Genomic DNA, 18,735 nt, shown 5'->3' with positions numbered 1-18,735 from the left:
CTAAAACTTATTTATATAAAAGAAATTCAAGTGGCAACGAAATCCAACGTCGAGTTAGGTAAAAAGGTGGTCGTCAGTCAACGATAGCAGTAATATTCATTGTAAAGCAAGAAAATTATTGTTTAATCAAATCAGCAGCTGAAGTGTTACCTTAGAAACTTTAAAACACAAAATCAGAAGATATACAAAAGAACATAATTTTTATTTAATTTTTTTCTGAACTTAAATCGAATTAAGAAAGGCAAATAACACATGCCTCGGAATGAATTCGTAGTTTGATAGAAACTTAAAAAATCGAATGTGCAACGTATCCCAAATTAGGAAGCTCCTTCTATTTTCGGGTTACTTGTTTGAAAGATATTTTCAAAAGTTTTGGTAAAATTCATTCGAGTGTACACAAACCTTTTTAGTCTACAGTTTCCGAGTTATCGTGTGGTACCCTAGACGACCGCGAATTTGCTTTCAAATTTGATATTTTCAAATTTTAAGACACATTTTCCTGAAATTTTGCACGAGGCTACCGAACCAGTCCAAATAAATGTCAAATGTCTGGGTAGAGATCTTTCCACTCTGAATCGGAAATTATAAGATTTTGTGCACCTTAATGCATTTAAGAAGCAAATCTCCAGTATATTCAAAACGATTTACTAAAACTGGCCCAATCTTATATTTTTAAATTCAGAATTAAAAGATGTGGACAGAGACACAAAAATATACAGGGGTTGTTTTATTTCGAAAACCACGATAGCGTCGTGACATTTAAGAACGTTTTAAGTTTCGAGCAATGAGGCAGATACTTTGTATTGTATAACTTTGGTCAACGTCGTTGAACGCTAGATTTATTCTTTCTAAACTGAAAAATGAAAAGCTACCTACCGTCCTGTATTTTGTGTCAAACTGCACCACTATCAATTTATTGAGTGCTCAAAGTGAGGTTATTTCTATACCACCTTGTGCAATATATTTTGCAGTAATATAAACGTAATTGATCCGACGGATAAATAAATGAGTGACAATTAATCTACTTAGTAATAACTTATATAACGTCCTTAATTAAGTGTGAACCTCTATCGAATTTGGGATAAAACATAGAGTTCGTCGTTTCTAGCGGTTCGAAGCGTGGTCACCAAGTCACCCCTTCTCGTTCTCTTATTTCTCGCGTATTCTTCAAAACGCCGCCAAATCAACCTGTTGGAGGGGTTAGAAAACTCCTAGGAATTAATCCCCCACCGCCGGCGTTTAACAGGTGTACGGAACGCGATTCATGAACCATAACACATAGGCACTCGCTCACTGTACCGTCACAGTCGGCTCTGACAAGTCGGCGGCACGTATCCTGTTCTGGTTCCGATCTTCGCGGCCGTTGTCGAAGAAGAAGAAAAGCCCGCTAGTTTTCGATTATTTTAAATAAGACAGGAGTTCGCTGCCTGATGTCCCGTCGCAGTCTCCGGGTTCGTGTGCTAGTCCGCAGTTGATGTCTCCCCGGGAAAATTGGCTCGCGCCGCAGTTTGATAATGATAATTAAGTAATTGAAAGTGATAAGACTGAGTACTTTTCGTTTAACAGCATCGAGTGGTTGTTTCTGATTAAATAGTTACTGTTCGGCTTGACAGAGTGTCGCAGTGCTTCCGCAAGTCTACAGTGATTGGATTTTTTTGTTTGTTGTGTCAGGGAATTTGATAAGGTATTTCTTTTTTTGTGCGTATTCAATTATTGATAACGCGGTTCAGTCACTCAATAGTGTTAAAAAAAATTTATCAGTTAGATTTAGATAGCGTATTGTAGCTCTGACAAAATTATAATCCCTCTTCATTGTATTTGCCGACTTATGGGGGTTGGAGTGTTGTTGGTCCATCTTACTCCTCGCACATATTTTATAATAGAAGGCGTTTCCAATTTCAATGCAATTATAAGCCAAAAATAAGTAGGAAACATGCATCTTAACTTGGTTTATTTTGAAGATTGTGTCATGGTTTTTAGATATTTTTTTATTAATTACCAAAAAACTTTTTAGTGGGATTAGACAAAATTTGGCACAAATATCTGTCGTCATAAAGGTCTTAATTTTGTGTAATTCATTTGACGACAACCACAAAATGCAATAATAAAGTGGATCCACCTTAAATGCAAACCTTCATTTTAAGTGGAAAATATTTTACTGCATTGAAAAAAAATATCAATCAAAGAATGTGAAAAGCTTCTAGCAGCCTACGAAGTAGTTCTAAATAACTTTCTTTTTTTCGGCTTTGTTTTAAGTTATTTTTTAAAATTATATTTATTCATCATTCGACGTGGAAAAGCTCACAACTACATTCACTTTCAGCACTTTGCTGTTCACTGCTTGAAATTATCGATCTATACTACTTCATATTATTTCATAAATAAAGAAAACATTGCTTACCAATAAATTATTAATAAAATAAAATATTTTATTCTTTTTGCCTTTCGTTGATTTCAAAATTCGTAACAATATAAATCCCTGTTCTCACAATAAGCGTGACGCAATATTAACATAAATTTGAACAATTTCGGCAAAAAAAAAACAAGTGCCACATCAACCAAAGCAAAGCAAAAAATATGTGACAATTTTTGCTTAATATAAACGCCAAGTTAATATTAATTGATTATTAATTTATCAACTCTATCAAATATTAGGAAACTACAAGACATCTTCGAGTTTCACGTCATTTTAAAGATATTGGTACTGCGACATAGCAGATAAAACCAATATTTTTTCTGAAAGTAACATAAAAAATTTTTGCTTTTTTCCTGTCCAACTTCACTTTAATGCGTTAAATATTTTAAGCACGTTGTTATATTTGAATTAAATTGACTAAGTCAACAAAATGTATTCATTTTTCAAATCAACTATTACTCTTTCTTGCGGTTTGGCATGCAGCAATTGCGATCTTGGCAGCTTCTAGGATATTTTGCAAGCTATTCTACAGCGATATTTATTATTAAAACCACTTTTTTTTTAGTTTGAATATGGATGCAGGAAAATTATGTATTAAAAAAAAATCTAAAACTGCTGCATTATTTTATATTTTTTTTAATACTGAAAAAACTTCATGCGTGTATTTACATTTCTCGAAAACGTCCGCTTCCGAATCATGATGATAATAATTTGTTAAATTATGAAAGAAATCGTATACCGGCGAACTATCGCTAACAACAAAGCACAAAATATTAAGTATAAAAAAAAAGCGATTACGTGCGACGACGAAAGAAAAATATTAAGAAACCGACTCGCAATGCGCTCAGAATGTTAAAATACTTTCACATGCTTCAATTTCTTTATTTTCTTGCAGCGTATAGGTCTAATTGCATGCAACGGCTTTCGACTCTTTAGCTCTTTTTTCCCTGCCAAGCTATATATCTTCGGGGATTCTTTTCCTCGGGATTAGATGATTATTAAGAAACGTTAACATGTCTTTATTTCATTTATTAATTAATTTTAATAATTCGCCAAGCTCATTCAAGAAAGCATAAGCATCTAAAATAAACAGTAAGCAATTAGCAATTAAAAATACATTTAGCAAAGAGAAAAAGCAATATAAATTTGAAGCTTAAAAGCCTGTTCATTTCTTTGCCTTCTCTAATTCAATTTCGCACAGTTGTTTTAATTATAAGGTTTCACTTTTAATTTTTTATTTCTTAAATTGTAGTTACTATGTTTCTTGTGTCTATACAATGTTTTTGATTAGATTTATGTCCAACAGCCGAAAGTCAAGTGCTAGAAACATTAACGGAGAGATAAATTATTTATAATTTGCAGAAAAAAACCGAACATTCAACATAATAATGCATGTATGTAATTGCTTATCGTTAGTACATAATTTCGAATGATGTTTGTTCATCGTTAGTTAAAACTTTGTCAGTCGATACTTTCTTTGTATATCCAAAAGATTAACGAGGACGTAATTCTCTAATCGATATGTCTTAAGCTCATAACCTAAAGCTTAAGGCCAATAAGTCAGTGGCCATTTGGATCACAAAATCAGGTAAACCACGTAAAAGAGCATCTAAGATTAACCATGAATGAGGTTGATATACAGTTTAAAATTGAAGTGATTCAACACGATTCACAAAACATGTCAATTCACACTCTACTCAAATCGTAAAGTAACGGGTTTAAACTACTAAAAACTAACCAAAACAGCAGGTTAAATCATTAACCAACCTTCACCTCCTCGTACAATACGTTCAATTCTAATCAGATTTATTTGCCTAAAAAGCTTAAGTTAAGTTAAATAGTACTAAAACAAGAAGAAGAGTTTTTGAATTACTTACCCTTACTTAATTACAAAAAATGTTTTAAATATTGATAATGCGATCGTTTTTATTATCGGCATACATATAGCTTGTATAAGGACTGTGAGTGTTTCTTGGTTGTTAAATATGGGGCAGGAGTGTTTGTTTTTTTTAAGAGTTAGCTTAAAAGCGCCCTCTGTATGCTGCTTCATCTATTATGTTACCTGTTTCGAGTTAACCATTATGAATATGATTAACTGAAACATTTTTTGGTAATCTGGTTTTCTATTTTTTACAATGTGAATTGTTAAGTGAACAAGATATTCCTAATATTATTGTTAACTTCGCAGCTTCGTGGTTATTGAAGAGCAATATTGGTAGTTCTGTTTTATTTGAGTAGGAAGTGTTTAGCGTTGTGTTAAACAATTGCAAATTTTTATGTGGACATTTTTGTTGCATTATAAAATGTGTTGCATGTAATACTGAGCCAAATCAATTAATATGAATTTTAGTTAATTTGTATCAATCACATAAGAACTTTTAGAAAAAGGAGATTGGGAAAGCAATACATTAGGGGTTATTTTAATCCTTTTAAAATACTGAATGAAAAGTGTTTGAACAAAAGTAGTATTTTCTTGTTGAAATACGGCAAAACTTACTCTTCATTTAAAAGTTAGTCAAGAGAAATCAGACATTTTGGTAACTATGTTTCAGTTTTTATTGAACTAGAATACAGGTAAAAATCTAAATATCGCTATTCATTCACTCTGCAGTAAGTAGAATTATTACAGAAGTAATCAACTGTTAGAAACATAAACGAAGACAAATATTTCTATTTTTTCAGTTGAAATATATGAAAGATTAATGTAATTTAAGTGACGTCTGTCTTACGTTAACTAGAGTCGTCAATTAGAGCGTCAAAATAGAGCGTTTTTAAAATTGGAAAATATTGGAAATATAAATCTGCTAAAATTTATTATCGATCACTATTTTTTTGTAAAATTGTAATAATTTGCCATAAAGTAAATCATAATTTAACCAGGGATATGACAAGCAAGAGATATAGCAACCTCATCTTAATTGATTGATTAAGGTTTTCTTTTTTTAATCTTAAATATCATCCGTCCGAAAATAATTTTTCTCGTTTTATTGTCAGAAATCGAAAGTTAATCACACAGAGACTAAAGAAAAAAAGAAAATAAAGATACATAAATACTATAGTAAATATAAAATACATCTACGTACGTATCTAACTTTCCCCATAAGCACTTTGCTGAACTTGCTAGCTTCGAGTCGTGGAATTTGCTTGCTAGTCCAGTAAAATGGCACTTTCGGCTTGTTGCCGGAATTTAAAAAAATAGAATAATATACCAACAGCGGCAATTTGAATTATTGATTTCCATAAAATTATTGAAAAATAAAACATATTTGATGCAGTCTCTTTTGTACTTTTGGAAATTACTTCACTTCAGACACGCATTCTTTTTCTAAATAGATGACTAGAGACTACTAATTTAACAACTCTTCACTTGAGTTCAATTTTTTTCAGTTTCTCTATCTGAAATGCGACTGGCATTAACATCGGGAGTTTGAAGCTATGCTGATTTTTCCTTTGAAAGCTTGTTGAAGCGTAATACTTATTACTGCTATTTATTCTAATTATTTGAAAACTACCAAATGGCGACAAAATAAATGTTCCACATACCATATTCAAAGAACAGTCGCAGTGAACCAGAAATATTCCATTTAATTTTATTTTGTTCTCCTGGCGCAGCAAGAGCCTTAACAAAAAGAGCAGTTGTTTTGTATGAAGGCCAAAATGCTTTAAATAATTTCTATCTAAATACTTTATATAATAATAAAAAGACCACATGATGAAAAACAATTCTAGGGCAGCCATATTATTACAATTAAAACAACATTCAATTCTTATACTTACAATTCACTTGTTTTGCCACTGTAGTATTTATAATAATGCCGTAAATTTCAATCCCAACTACAAAAACGCGCCATAATTGCTTGGCTCGGACAAAATGCAAGACTACAAGTGCGCGGTGAATTCAGAAGCGAGTTTGCCGATTGTTAATCACTAAAAGAAAAATATCCAATTAGTTGCAGAATATTCCCACATTTTCCAAGATTAGTTTTGACATCAAGAAAAGTTCTTCAACTGATTTGACAAGACTCTTTATTTTTAATTATTTTTGCTACTCCCGTCTGTAAAATACCTAATTACACACCAATCTTTGGGTTTGGTTGGGTTTGGGAGCAATCGGATGTTTTCGTAGATATTTCACACAACTTGAATTTTGACGTTTGTCAATTCTGGCGGTCATGTCAGTGAATATATTCGTGTTGTTTTGCGAAAATGTACCCAAAAACGTAGAAAAAGTAAAGTATGCAACACGTTCGGTAAACTTTTTAAGTCATTCGCTCCGCTCGTGTCAAATAAACTCGTTAGTCAAATGTCGTTTGCCGCACTTGTTGCATAATATACTATTATTTATTACCTTCGGAAATTTCTCACGTCGAGTAGGCAATACTGCCATCGGCACGATCGATGAAAATTCGAATGAATAAAATTTTTGTCAAAAGAAAATTATACGAATACACTTTTCTCAACTATTGATACGTTATCCTATTTTAAATAGGTTTATTTATAGTACATATCTGATATTTTGAGGTTATTATCATAGTGTTAATGAGACCTCTTTTTGGGCGTCAATTTGACGTTTCTTGGACCACTGAGGAGTAGCGACCGCATATGACTCGAAATTTGGAAAGGTGTTAACAACATAGTTATCAAACCACGGTCATGACGATGTATAAACAAAGTGGGTCCGTATAATTAGCGAAGTTTGGCGGTCGTCGGTCGTCGGTGCGTAACTATCTCACGCAATGCGCGACAAGAGCTGTCGATGGCGTCGGAGACAACTTCACAAGCAGCGGGGCCTAAAAAACGCGTGGCCGAGTCCATTTAAAATTCCTCCGGTCGACAAATCACGACCGATATCGCCAATTTACATTGCTAGCGCGGATCCAATCACCACGTGCACTCTATGGCTCACAATAACTCACAGAATTTTAAACGCGTCGGTCCGGATTGCCGGGATTCCGATAAATCTAGCTGGGCAGCATCTTTTTCGAAATAATTAGAAGACGCGCATTAATGGAATCGGGTTCGCAGGTGTACCCGCCGAGGGCCGCTCATATAGAAAAAAAGAAAAGACAAAACAAAGAAGATATCTCCGCTACATACCGATGATATTACGTGCGGGGAGATTGCGATAGACGTTCTCGTTAAAAAGTTCGAACGATCTCGGGATGATAAAATTGCGATCGGGCCATTAAACGTATCAATTATAATTGTGCCGTGTGTGCGTTCTGCAGATATTTCGGACGCTGTGCCGTGGTGAAACCTCGTCAAGGTCGTGCCATATACTAAACTGAACATTCAAACTAAGGCCTCATTTATACTATGCGTTCATGCGTAGTTGCTGAAGTTGATGTCCAAAAAATCTCGCAAAGAGAGGCACCTAGAGCTCCCAGCTTTATATCAAGCCTAGGGTCTCCACCTCGGCGATGACAGTTCCAAGAGTAGTCTCCCTGATTGCTGATTACCTGATTACCTGATTACGTCTTCCTGTTCACACACCTTGCACGTGGGGATGCTACTCGAACCCACTCTGAATTTATTTAACGCGCTCTATTATTTAAAAAATCAATAAATAGAAAAATTGGTATCGCTATCTAAAAATTTCAATACCACTTTATATTAAATCCTAAAAAACTGGACCACACTGAAAATTCTCATACTCTAGGCACAAAACATGACTGTCAATTAAGCTGGTCCAATCAAATAGAATATGTGTTCTCTCATCTGTATATATATTCTCATTTATCTCTACAATCTCGTTAGTTGGGGAAGAGCGATAGAGAGTTACAGTTATAAAGACAGGTATAAAGAAAACTTTCAGACCACATGTGATATTCATTCCTACTAGATAAAAAACGGAAATAACCATCAGTTAAAAACATGTAATAACTATTGCCATAAAAAAAATGCATATCGTAATACCTGCTGAAATCAGAGACGTAAACCAAAAGACATTTGAAGAATAGTTAAAATCTTTATTAACAACAAATATTTTTTATTATCGGTCTAAAAAAAATGATGTGAGTAATAGGTAAAAATTAATATGCTTATGTTGAAATCAGAGACGTAAACCAAAAGAAATTCGAAAAATAGTTAATATCTTTATTGACAACGAATATTTTTTATAATCTTTCTAAATGAGAAAATCATATAAGGAATAGATAAAAATTACAAATTTTGTATTCTGTGACACTTTGTAACATATTGTTTGTTAGTCTTTTTAAGTAATTTATATTTTTGAATTTGTATGTTTTTGTAATATTTTGAGATATTGACGAAACTTTCCTTGGTTACATTGGTATTCGGGAATAGTTGCCTACTCTACTCTATTATTCGTGTTTGATAAGTAAGCAACGAAATAATGGAAATGATAGTAAAGAAAATACAAAAAGGACCGAGGGAGCAAGAGCAATAAAGTTTGCTATTAGAAACAAAATAAGAGAAGTTAAGGATAAAGAAGCGGTAGAAAAACAGCTATAACTTGCATCGAAAAATTCTTCACAAACAACTAAGAAACGTCACCGACTCGGAAGGTCGAATTATACTAGATAAATAAACTAAACTGGACGTTTGTAAAGAATACCTAGAAAAACTGTTTGAGGATGAGAAGAACATTTTGATATAAAGAAGACTCTAAACGGACAGTCAATTTTACAAGAAGTGAAGAACTACAAACAGCTATAGCACAATTAAAAGATAGTAAAGCAGAAGGTCCAGATAACGTCCAAACAGAACTTCTCAAACTATTTGATGAAAGAACAATCACGTTTACTACACAAATATTTAACGACATTTATAACACTGAAAAAATTCCATTCGAATGGCTCAAATCTTTGTTGCTATACCAAAGAAAACAAGATCAGAGAGGTGTTATCAACCATCTCTTAACATTATTCTTCAAGGTCGTTCACAGGAAAACATATGGCGTGTGTGCGAGCCCAATATCTCCAAACCAATTTGACGTTATAAGGACAGTCATTGTCAGTCTTATTTCAGAGATGCTCAGATATGACTGGCGGCGACTACCAAAAGGCATTTGACCGGATAAAACCAGAAATGTTTGTCAAATTAATGAGTAATTAATTAATATTTCTGACAAATACTTGAGAATAATTTAAGAATAAACACGAAGTTTATGTAAAAATAAAACAATTGGTTCAACAGGCTTGCATATTTTCACCATTTATCTTCAACCTCTATTCGGAACTCATCTTCGATGAAACTCTAGACGGCATGGACAAGGCGGTTCATTCACTAAACAGTGTGATATTTGAAAATTGAATCCTTCACATCTTGTTTGAGAATCCGTAAGAAAACAATGACAAGACACAATTTTTCAATGTAGCCGATGTCGTGAAGCATAAATTGTACCAAAGCAATATGCAATATGCTGTTCGAATATTATAGGTTGTTATAAAAATGTGGAGAGTAATAAATTCGGCTTCGGCCATAGAAAATTATTATTGATCCCAATGTGTAGTAATATATCATTCGGTATTATGTAAAAACTAAAGAAATGAAAAACTCATGACTTTCTAGGTATTAACAACCTTAAGGGTGAGTAAACTAAAAATTTGCGAACTTCACGTCTTTATTTTCCTTCCTACAACCTAAGAAATAATGGACCAAACAAATACAGCAAAAAATTGTATTTTGAGTTACCACAGGGTGCCATTGCTCATGATTGCTACGTACTGTACATTTTAAGGGTATTCGAAACATGGCGCAGCCTTAATGTGTTGACTTGGAATTGTTTTTGAGGAAGGAAAATTATGATGTATGCGTAATACCCAAATTAAATATTCTACAAACCGCTTTTAGGACACGTTACAAAATACCTACATCAATCAACTCGCAGGCGGTAATTTGCCGCGCCGGCCTTAAACACACAGTATTATCCGCAATAAGTGGGTCTAAAAAACAAAGCTAATCAGTGGTGTACTATCGTTTCGGAAAAATCTCGTAAAACCGAACAAGTATAAAAATATTATAAAAAAAAACATTATAATTTACTTTACCCAACGTATTGATTAAATCAATTAACTAACCTCTTGTTTTCAATAATTTAATTTAATATGCTTTTAAATGGAAAGAGCGCTTTAGCGCTTTTCTTTAGCTTGAGATATACTGACCACAAGTCATCTTAAATTTTATCATAAAAATAAATTTATATCGATTTAGTAAAAACTAAACTAAGAACGAAAGTATCAATCAGAAATGGCTTTCGCCAAAAAATAAAATTTAGTCATATTATCATCAAATAATCAGAAATAGTATTAATAATATACTTAAAAAAAGTGCCTATAATTATTATTGTTATTCCTTTTTATTTTTTCACACCGACATTTAATTTCTATGGAATTTGCTAATTGTAGTGCGATTTTTTTATTTATAATTTTTTTTCCAATTTTTCAGAATCAATGCGAAAAACTGATTCATTGCTTAAAGGGAGGGGTAGTTTGTTAGATAAACGTTGGGGCAAAAAATTAGGGAGATATTGCTTTATACATAGGGCCGAAAATTTATGTTTTTATCTTTTCTTAAAAAAGAAAATGGATAGAACGATAAATATTCCGCATATTTATTATTTATTTAAAATGAGAGAAGGGAATTGAATAAAACTACGCCTATAATTAAACTTAGAGAAAAATTTAAGCCATGACATATAATTAACAGTTTCCAAATAAAGAAATTAAATGTAAAGCATTGCACGTCGAAAAAAAAAAGAAAAATTATTTACTTGGGTGCTGTCAAATGGTTGTATTTTGTACCCACATTGTATTAAGTCGGCCGCTCGAAAAAATCGCTGGGATACAAATCCATACGTCTCGGCGGCCGCGCACTACTCCGTGTACTGCCTGTTTTCCGCCACAATTTTAAAGTCTATATCTCTAATATCATGCGGTACCAGTATACCTAACAAATTTGTTATTCATATATACGCCATTGTTTAACAATACAGAGAGCACAAGGGTATCTTCATCTGAAATTCGCGCAGGCAGTGCTGTGTGCATCTCATCCCGGGAAAAAAATTGGTCGTGATTTAAGATTGTACTTTTCGTGTGCTTAAATTGTCGGCAAATTATCCTCCCGGAAAAAACGTTTTCCGATGCAAGGCACAAGGAATACTTGTCCGGAATATTTAAACGCACTACGCGCATACTTTTCACTCTAAGATCGATGCTGCGATTATCCGTACGACGAGAATGTTCCAGGGTCTTAGATCAGGCAGATTCAAGAATTTTTTTATATATAATACAGGATGACTCGAAAATATGGGTCAGTTTAGCGAACTTCGCTTGGCTGAACTTTATTTATTATTGAAACTTGGTATATAAAATGGTCCCATCAAATTTTCGCAATCTACGCCGATAAAATTAAGACTTCTTTTATTTAATATTCCTCGTACTTTGCATACTTTTCTTTGTTTTTGATGATAATGTTAGTTTTTGAGACATTGTGTAGAATTTTTTTTAAATCGCTGTAACCTCTTTGTTATGGAAAATTTTGTGTTTCCATGAAAACATATGAAAGGCAACTTTTAATGTAGCATCACCTTTCCAAAAATATGGCATATTTTACTTGAGAGTTTTGGACTAATAGGTTTGGTACACGTAGTTTTGGTTAGTGGTCAAATAAATGGCATATAATGATTTGATTTATGAAAACCGAGAATGGTACAGAGACATTAAGAAATTTGTATTACGACCAATATCCTGATAGAAAATAACATTTTAAAGAAAATTTGGGAACATCGCTATTAATAGCAAATAATTTGAGAAAACCTATAAGTGAAATCTCTACGAGTTACAAGAAATAGTGGTTTTAAGAGGCCTTAAAGTCAACATAAAAGTTAAAGGCACCAACAAGACTAGCCAGAACTAACATTAGATAAACTCAAAAAAAGACATAAATAGCACATAGTACCAGAAAAGTGCAATGGAACGCCTTAGACATTAACCAATATTCAAAAAGTTAATTAGTATACGACTTATCCTTTTATTTTAATTGACAATAAGAAAAAATATTTAGTTATAAACATTTATTATTTTTATAATAATTTAACAAATTCAGATTAAATGGTCTACCCCTACTATTTGTCAAATTATTATTAAAATATCTAATTTGTATACACAATTTTTTTTTGTTATTTTCAGTTGAACTGTCATCACAAACACACAAGAATGAACAAAATATGCAAATTAAGAGATTATTAAACAAAATAGCTCTTAAGACCAGAGAAGTATATAGATGAGGTTGTAGGATACAGGACACACTTTTTTTCTGTTAGTATGTCGAAAATTGTACATATAAATGCCAAGTATCAACAAAATATGTGAAAAACTAGGAGATTTATAAATAAAAATGCTATTCTTTAAATAAAATTCGACGCTCGGTATTTTAGAAACCGAGCGTCAAAAACAATATATGGCATGCAGTTTGTTTCGCTAAACGTACCCATACCTCCAAAACTGCTGGACTTGGAGCTTCACAAAATACAATTGTCACAAAAAAATCTGACTTAAAAATTCTGGATATCATAAAATTCAGAATTTCTTCGAAAATTAGGCTATAATTTTAATAACAGTATGAGAAAATCCGAAAAATTCAACCTAAATCGTGTATTAGGTTCATTTGAGTACCGATTTTAATAAGAGGGGTGGGGAGAGGCTCGAAATATCTAATAAATTAAATCAATTTATGATCCAAACTACTATTTCAACAAAGCCTTGTTTAATTGTCAGAAGTAAATGTTTTGGTTAGTTTCCATAGTTTCCAAAGTTTCAAATAAAATTGCTAAAGGACTCAATTCGAAATAAGAGCAGCATTAAATTGTCACGAAAGTTTGCATTCATGAGAGCAAATCAGATTAGAAAAAAGAGATATTAATTTGCCTAATTTTGAATTTAATTTTATGATTTTTTAGATTTATTACTTATTCCGGTGCAGTTGAAAATAGCTAGAAAAATTTTGGATTATCTATTGTTGTTTTGTTATGGCTCTTTGACTGTTCAGCGCGATACAAATTTTCATCTTTTAGAAATGTATAAACATTTTCAACTTTCCAATGCCCGGAAATTGCAAAAAATTAACAAGGTTTATGATTTCAATCTGCCGTTAAACTATTCTGACGTCTGATCAACTTTTAGCAGACCGATGTTGGGACACTATAATTCATTTTACGTCAAAAATTGATTGGTCCATTACGTTTGTCCGAAAGAGTGAAACTGCAGTTTTTTTACATATTTAATCCCAATTTTCGTTTACGACGCCAAAATTAAGTTGTAAGATTTAAGTTTTAGGAACAAAATAAAAATGAACTGTCAGCACATATTTTATTAAAAACCTTTTGACTTTCTTAAAAACTCTTCCAGATATTTCGATAGGACAAGCATCCAATAGATAGTTTAACGTTATCGAAGTGCTTTACAAAACGTAACGCCGTAAATTTTTCGTAAATATATTCGACATGTTGACTGGTTGCTTTTTAAACAACTAAAGTTTGACCAGACAATAGAGTTGATAATATTCAAACATTTTCGGCGCTTTCCAAGGTCTGCGGGGAATTTATTTCGGTAAACGGATATTTTGAAATTCAAGGTCGAATCCGTAACCTTCCGCCAAACGTATATCATGTTTATTAACTTGTTTCCTTCGAAAATTTACTCTATTTCACGCGGCAACTACGTGACATTTGCAAGCACGTATAACTGGGACATGGCACAACATCGATCGCCGCTTGCAGGCGTATAGGAAATCAGATATCATACAAAAAAAAACGGATACAAAAGAGAGTTGTAAATATCGAAACCGCGTCTGCCAATATCATCGTGAGCTAAATTGACTGACCTCCATAGATGATGTGTTAAACAATCCTGAAGTTCGAATTACCAAAAGACTCTGTGAGCAGTTGATATGTGCGTAATAAATATTAATCGGTATATATGTTTCTTTAAATGCACCAAAATAGACACTTTATATGGAATACACTTTTTTTGTAGACACTAGAAACGTAGAGAAGATGCAAATAAAATAAATCATAAATTTGTTTCTTGTTAAGCATATTTAATATATTTTTGTGGCTGATGTTCATATTTTGTTTCTTATAGTATGTCTTAGAATAAAAAAAAATATCTATCGATCTGCGTTGGCATTCTATGAGTAGCGGTAAACCTCCCTAGCACGCAATTGAAGGCATGTTTGTAAAGAAAGAATTAAAAATCACTTTTCTCTTTTAGTCAGGAATAGAAAACAGCAATCAAACAGAGGACGCCGCGTACCTATACACGAGCCGGAAATAAGCAAGGTTTTTAACACAATTACGAGCAAACAAAGTCAAACATTCCCAGCCAGATGAACCGAGCTCGTTGTCGGGCTGCCATTTTGCGTAGTTTATTGTCCTTTTTTTGTTTTGCGCAGAAGTGGCGTGTCATTTTGTAGTGTGAATGTTTTGGGATTTACTGCTGGTAAAAAAATAAATCTTTCTCTCTCTCTCTCTCTCTCTCTCTCTCTCTCTCTGTCCGTCTCATTTCCTTTGTTGCTTAATGGGCTAATTCTTTAATTTTCATGGCGCTTTATTTAGAATTCGTTATTTAGCATAATATTTTAGTCAGCCTATTTTTTGCTTTTGAACTTGAATTAATTTTGGTTCATTCTGTGTTTCTTTTTTTAATATGTCAAACATAACAGTTCTGAAAAATAGTTAAAATTGTGAATCATACAATTCCAATACAATCCGGTTTGGACATGGAAGTAGCAATATATCAACTTTCTAGGACAATTTGGTATTAGATTTTAGAAGTTTTTAGATATTTTATTTTTCCGGTCAGAAATCATAACCTATTTGGTAAACCTCTAAAGTACCCAACCACCACGCACTGATCAGGCGTGGGAAAAGTGTGATTTTAAGATGTCAGCTTCATTACTTCCTTAAAAATGTCTGGTACCTACGTGCTGAAAAACCTACTGTTGTTCAACATTCTTAAACTTGTATGGATTGTAGTTCTTTTTTTTTTAATTCTTTGTGCAGTAGATTTTGGTACCCCAAGCGCTTGATCTATGTGTTTGTAAGATGACGACCTAATACATTTGTTTCCCTTTTCTCCCTATTCTCATTCGAAGAATTTTTAGCAAATGGTTGAATAAAAGATCGGTGCCTAACTAGAAATATTTTCAGAAGAGCAAATATATCTGGAAATGGTTGTCGTCTCTCTGGATATCTAATATAAACAAAACACATTTTTATCTATAAAAATTATACTGACTATATCCCCAACATACCATACCAACAAATCATATTTTTCAGAACTTTCATAAGCTGCCGTTATTATAGAAAATTAATTAAAATGAAATAAACACAGAAATAACAAATAGATAGATGATAAAAATATAATTAAAAACTTAACAGTCTCGTAAGTTGTTGACACATTTGCCTTTTTGTTTATAATAGATGAGTCACAACATAATATTTTTCATATTAATAATTATTTTAAAAAATATATATTTTCATCTTGTTTTTTCGAAATTAAAGATTTTGAATGATTTCACCCTGTATCTCAAAAACCAAGAGGAGCATGATAATTTTGTTCACGGCATTTTCAATTTCACAAAAAAGTAGCATTGTGTCGGGTAAAACGCTTAAAAATAACAGAGACACTCCATAAAAGTGTCCAAAATGTAAAACTTTTGGTTGTGACTAGTTTTTATGAATTATTTGTATTAGTTCTCGGCTGTTAAATCTTAATTCAATTGTTCTTTTTTAAACCTCCACGACACCTTTCCGGACGAATACGTCTTCTTACCATTCATGCGTTAAGAAAAAATAAGTAAACAAATTTGGCTTAGGTTTTTGTATCAGCGGTAGTTGACAACTTTCTTATCTTTTTTAAGTTCCCTTCTTACGTATTCTCACGTTCTCGAATTAGCGAGCACTATATATAAATTCTCGATTGAGTGAAACGTCTTCATCTCATTCCATCTCCATTAACATAAATCTAAGATAAGACAACACCGCTTCGATTTATGACGGCCGCCGAAGTGACAGAATATCGTCCGTTTAAGCGGCGGTAGACAGAATTTAACACGTACAAGTACTACGGGCAGTACGTGCCTGGAATACTCATCTCACGACTGCGACGTTGCCAACAAGACGGTCGTTTCCTTTAAAAGAGAGAATCGATTTCCAAGTTTAGAACGAATGTGTCAAACCAGATTGAAGACGACCTTTCCTACGAGGATTAACTATGAAAATATGTTTAGTTACGTTTAGAAAGTATCAAATTAAATTTAAAAAAAAATCAAAAATTGGTAATTATCATTAATTTCGAAAAACAGTTCATATTTGACAGTCTGCTGTTGTGATTAGGACTGTTGTAGTTGTCTTACACCTACGACATGCCCATATCAATTTTTTAGGAAGAATTATTCAGTTCGAACAATAGCACTTTTGTATAGACAATGACAAATTTCTGAAGATTAACTTTTAATGCAGAAACACAAACAAATGTTTTTTCGGATAAAAAAATCTTTCAATATAACGTTGAAATGCTTTCAAGATTCACATGTCTGGTCTTATTTGGTAAATCTCTACAGCTATAAAGTTCTGGCTTTCCAGCAAGAGAATGTATACACAACAAAAACATCCTAGCGGCATTGCGTAAACTTTTGCAAAATAAACCTGAATTAGTTGTTGGATTTCTAGAACTGATTGCCTCAGTAAATAACCGTGAGGCTTTAGTCTGAGTAGTAGATATTTCCAATGTGTTTTTCAGTTAAGTTAAGTTTCCGATGGATTGAAGTAGAATATGGGTTGGTTATTAATAAACCATTTAATTGCAGTTTTCACGTAGCTGTGTCATAAAGCTTCAGTCAAGTTGGTTTTGTAAAAAACAAATCTAGTCAAAATACATGCAATATTTGTCTAATTGAAATGATGCTTGTAAAAGTGGCATGGACAAGAGGGTAAAATTCAACTTTGTGACGCAGTGGACCGTTGGCAAAAATTCGTTTTCTAGGTCTAGGCAGCACTTAGCATATATAGAAGATAACGTTGCGTCGACGAATGAACGCATTTAGCTGACACCGCTGGCGCGGTTAAGCGGAAAGAAAGTTATCGATTATGCATCTAGCAACATTAAAACTAAATTTAAAACTATACTATCTGCTTGTTGATTCATTCGTTTTTGCGTGGTACCACATCGCGGGAACCAACAGTCGTAGAAATTTGGCGAAAAAGTGCTGTTAAGGAAATATTTTTAAAGTTCTTATCTACACCGTTGGGATAATTGGTGTACTAGAAAATGTATTTCGCTTGAAAGATAAAACAGCAATGCTAAATTATAATTTTTTTAATTCTTCATTTAGCTGTAGGTAATAGAAGAAAACGTGAAATTTACGCTTTTATTTACCAGTTGAAGGGATGACAGTGGTAAATTATCCAACAAGTGCGGTAAACGGCATTTGACTCACGAGTTTATTTAACACGAGCGGCGTGAGTGTTTAATAAACGAGTTGCATGCTATAATTTTTCTACGACCGTTAGTTTTTGGGTACATTTTCGCAAAACAAAACGAATACATTCACTGACATGACCGTCAGAATTGACAAACGTCAAAATTCAAAGCGTGGGAAATATCTCCGAAGACATCCGATTGCTTCCAAATCCGTGCGGTAAAATGCCACAAATGTCCGAAGTAACTTAGATCCGTGGGAAACGAAACTGAAGTGGTAAAGTAACGCTTTCCGCATGCTAGATCGATGTATTATTGGGCATTTTACGGACGGGAGTAGAAAATAGTATATTATGCAACAAGTGCGCTAAATGGCATTTGACTCACGAGTTTATTTGACACCAGCAGAGCGCAGCGGGGCCAGTTTTTAATGAACGAGTGTGTTAAAAAGTTTATCGAACGTGTTACATACTATACTTTTTCTACGACCGTTAGTTTTTGGGTAGGTACATTTTCGCAAAACAATGCAAATACATTCACTGACATGAGCGTCAAAATTGACAAACACCAAAATTCAAGGCGTGGGAAATATCTCCGAAAACATCCGATCGCTCCCAAAACCGTGCGGTAAAATCCCGGAAATGTCCGAAATGGCTCGGATTCGTGGAAAACGAAACTGATGTGGTAAAGTGACGCTTCCAGCATGCTAGATCGATGTCCTATTAGGCATTTTGCGGAGGGGAGTAGAAAAACAATTTTGATATCTAGCCATTGAACAGGAATACGATCAGAAATCCTTGTCTTTGTTGGTATAAAAAAAATTCTAAACCAAAGGTTTTTCGTAACTGTATGAACGTTGAGAAAAAACATGCCCAA

The 18,735-nt window shown here is 33.2% G+C and overlaps 1 protein-coding gene across 6 annotated transcripts in view; it reads left to right on the top strand.

Annotated features, from left to right (window-relative positions):
• The first annotated feature begins 1,295 nt into the window (after window positions 1-1,295).
• The window catches only part of LOC132698194 (paired box protein Pax-5), a 259,029-nt gene continuing 241,589 nt past the window's right edge, over window positions 1,296-18,735 (top strand). For all 6 annotated transcript variants that reach the window (XM_060664133.1, XM_060664135.1, XM_060664132.1 and 3 more), the window contains exon 1: window positions 1,296-1,684. The gene's annotated coding sequence lies outside the window, so the exon portion shown is untranslated. The remainder of the gene's footprint in view (window positions 1,685-18,735) is intronic.

This window comes from Cylas formicarius, unplaced genomic scaffold, assembly GCF_029955315.1.
Source record: "Cylas formicarius isolate icCylForm1 unplaced genomic scaffold, icCylForm1.1 PGA_scaffold_2__14_contigs__length_35257938, whole genome shotgun sequence".
Classification (NCBI taxonomy): domain Eukaryota; kingdom Metazoa; phylum Arthropoda; class Insecta; order Coleoptera; family Brentidae; genus Cylas; species Cylas formicarius.
This window is presented reverse-complemented; position numbering and strand designations above follow the sequence as displayed.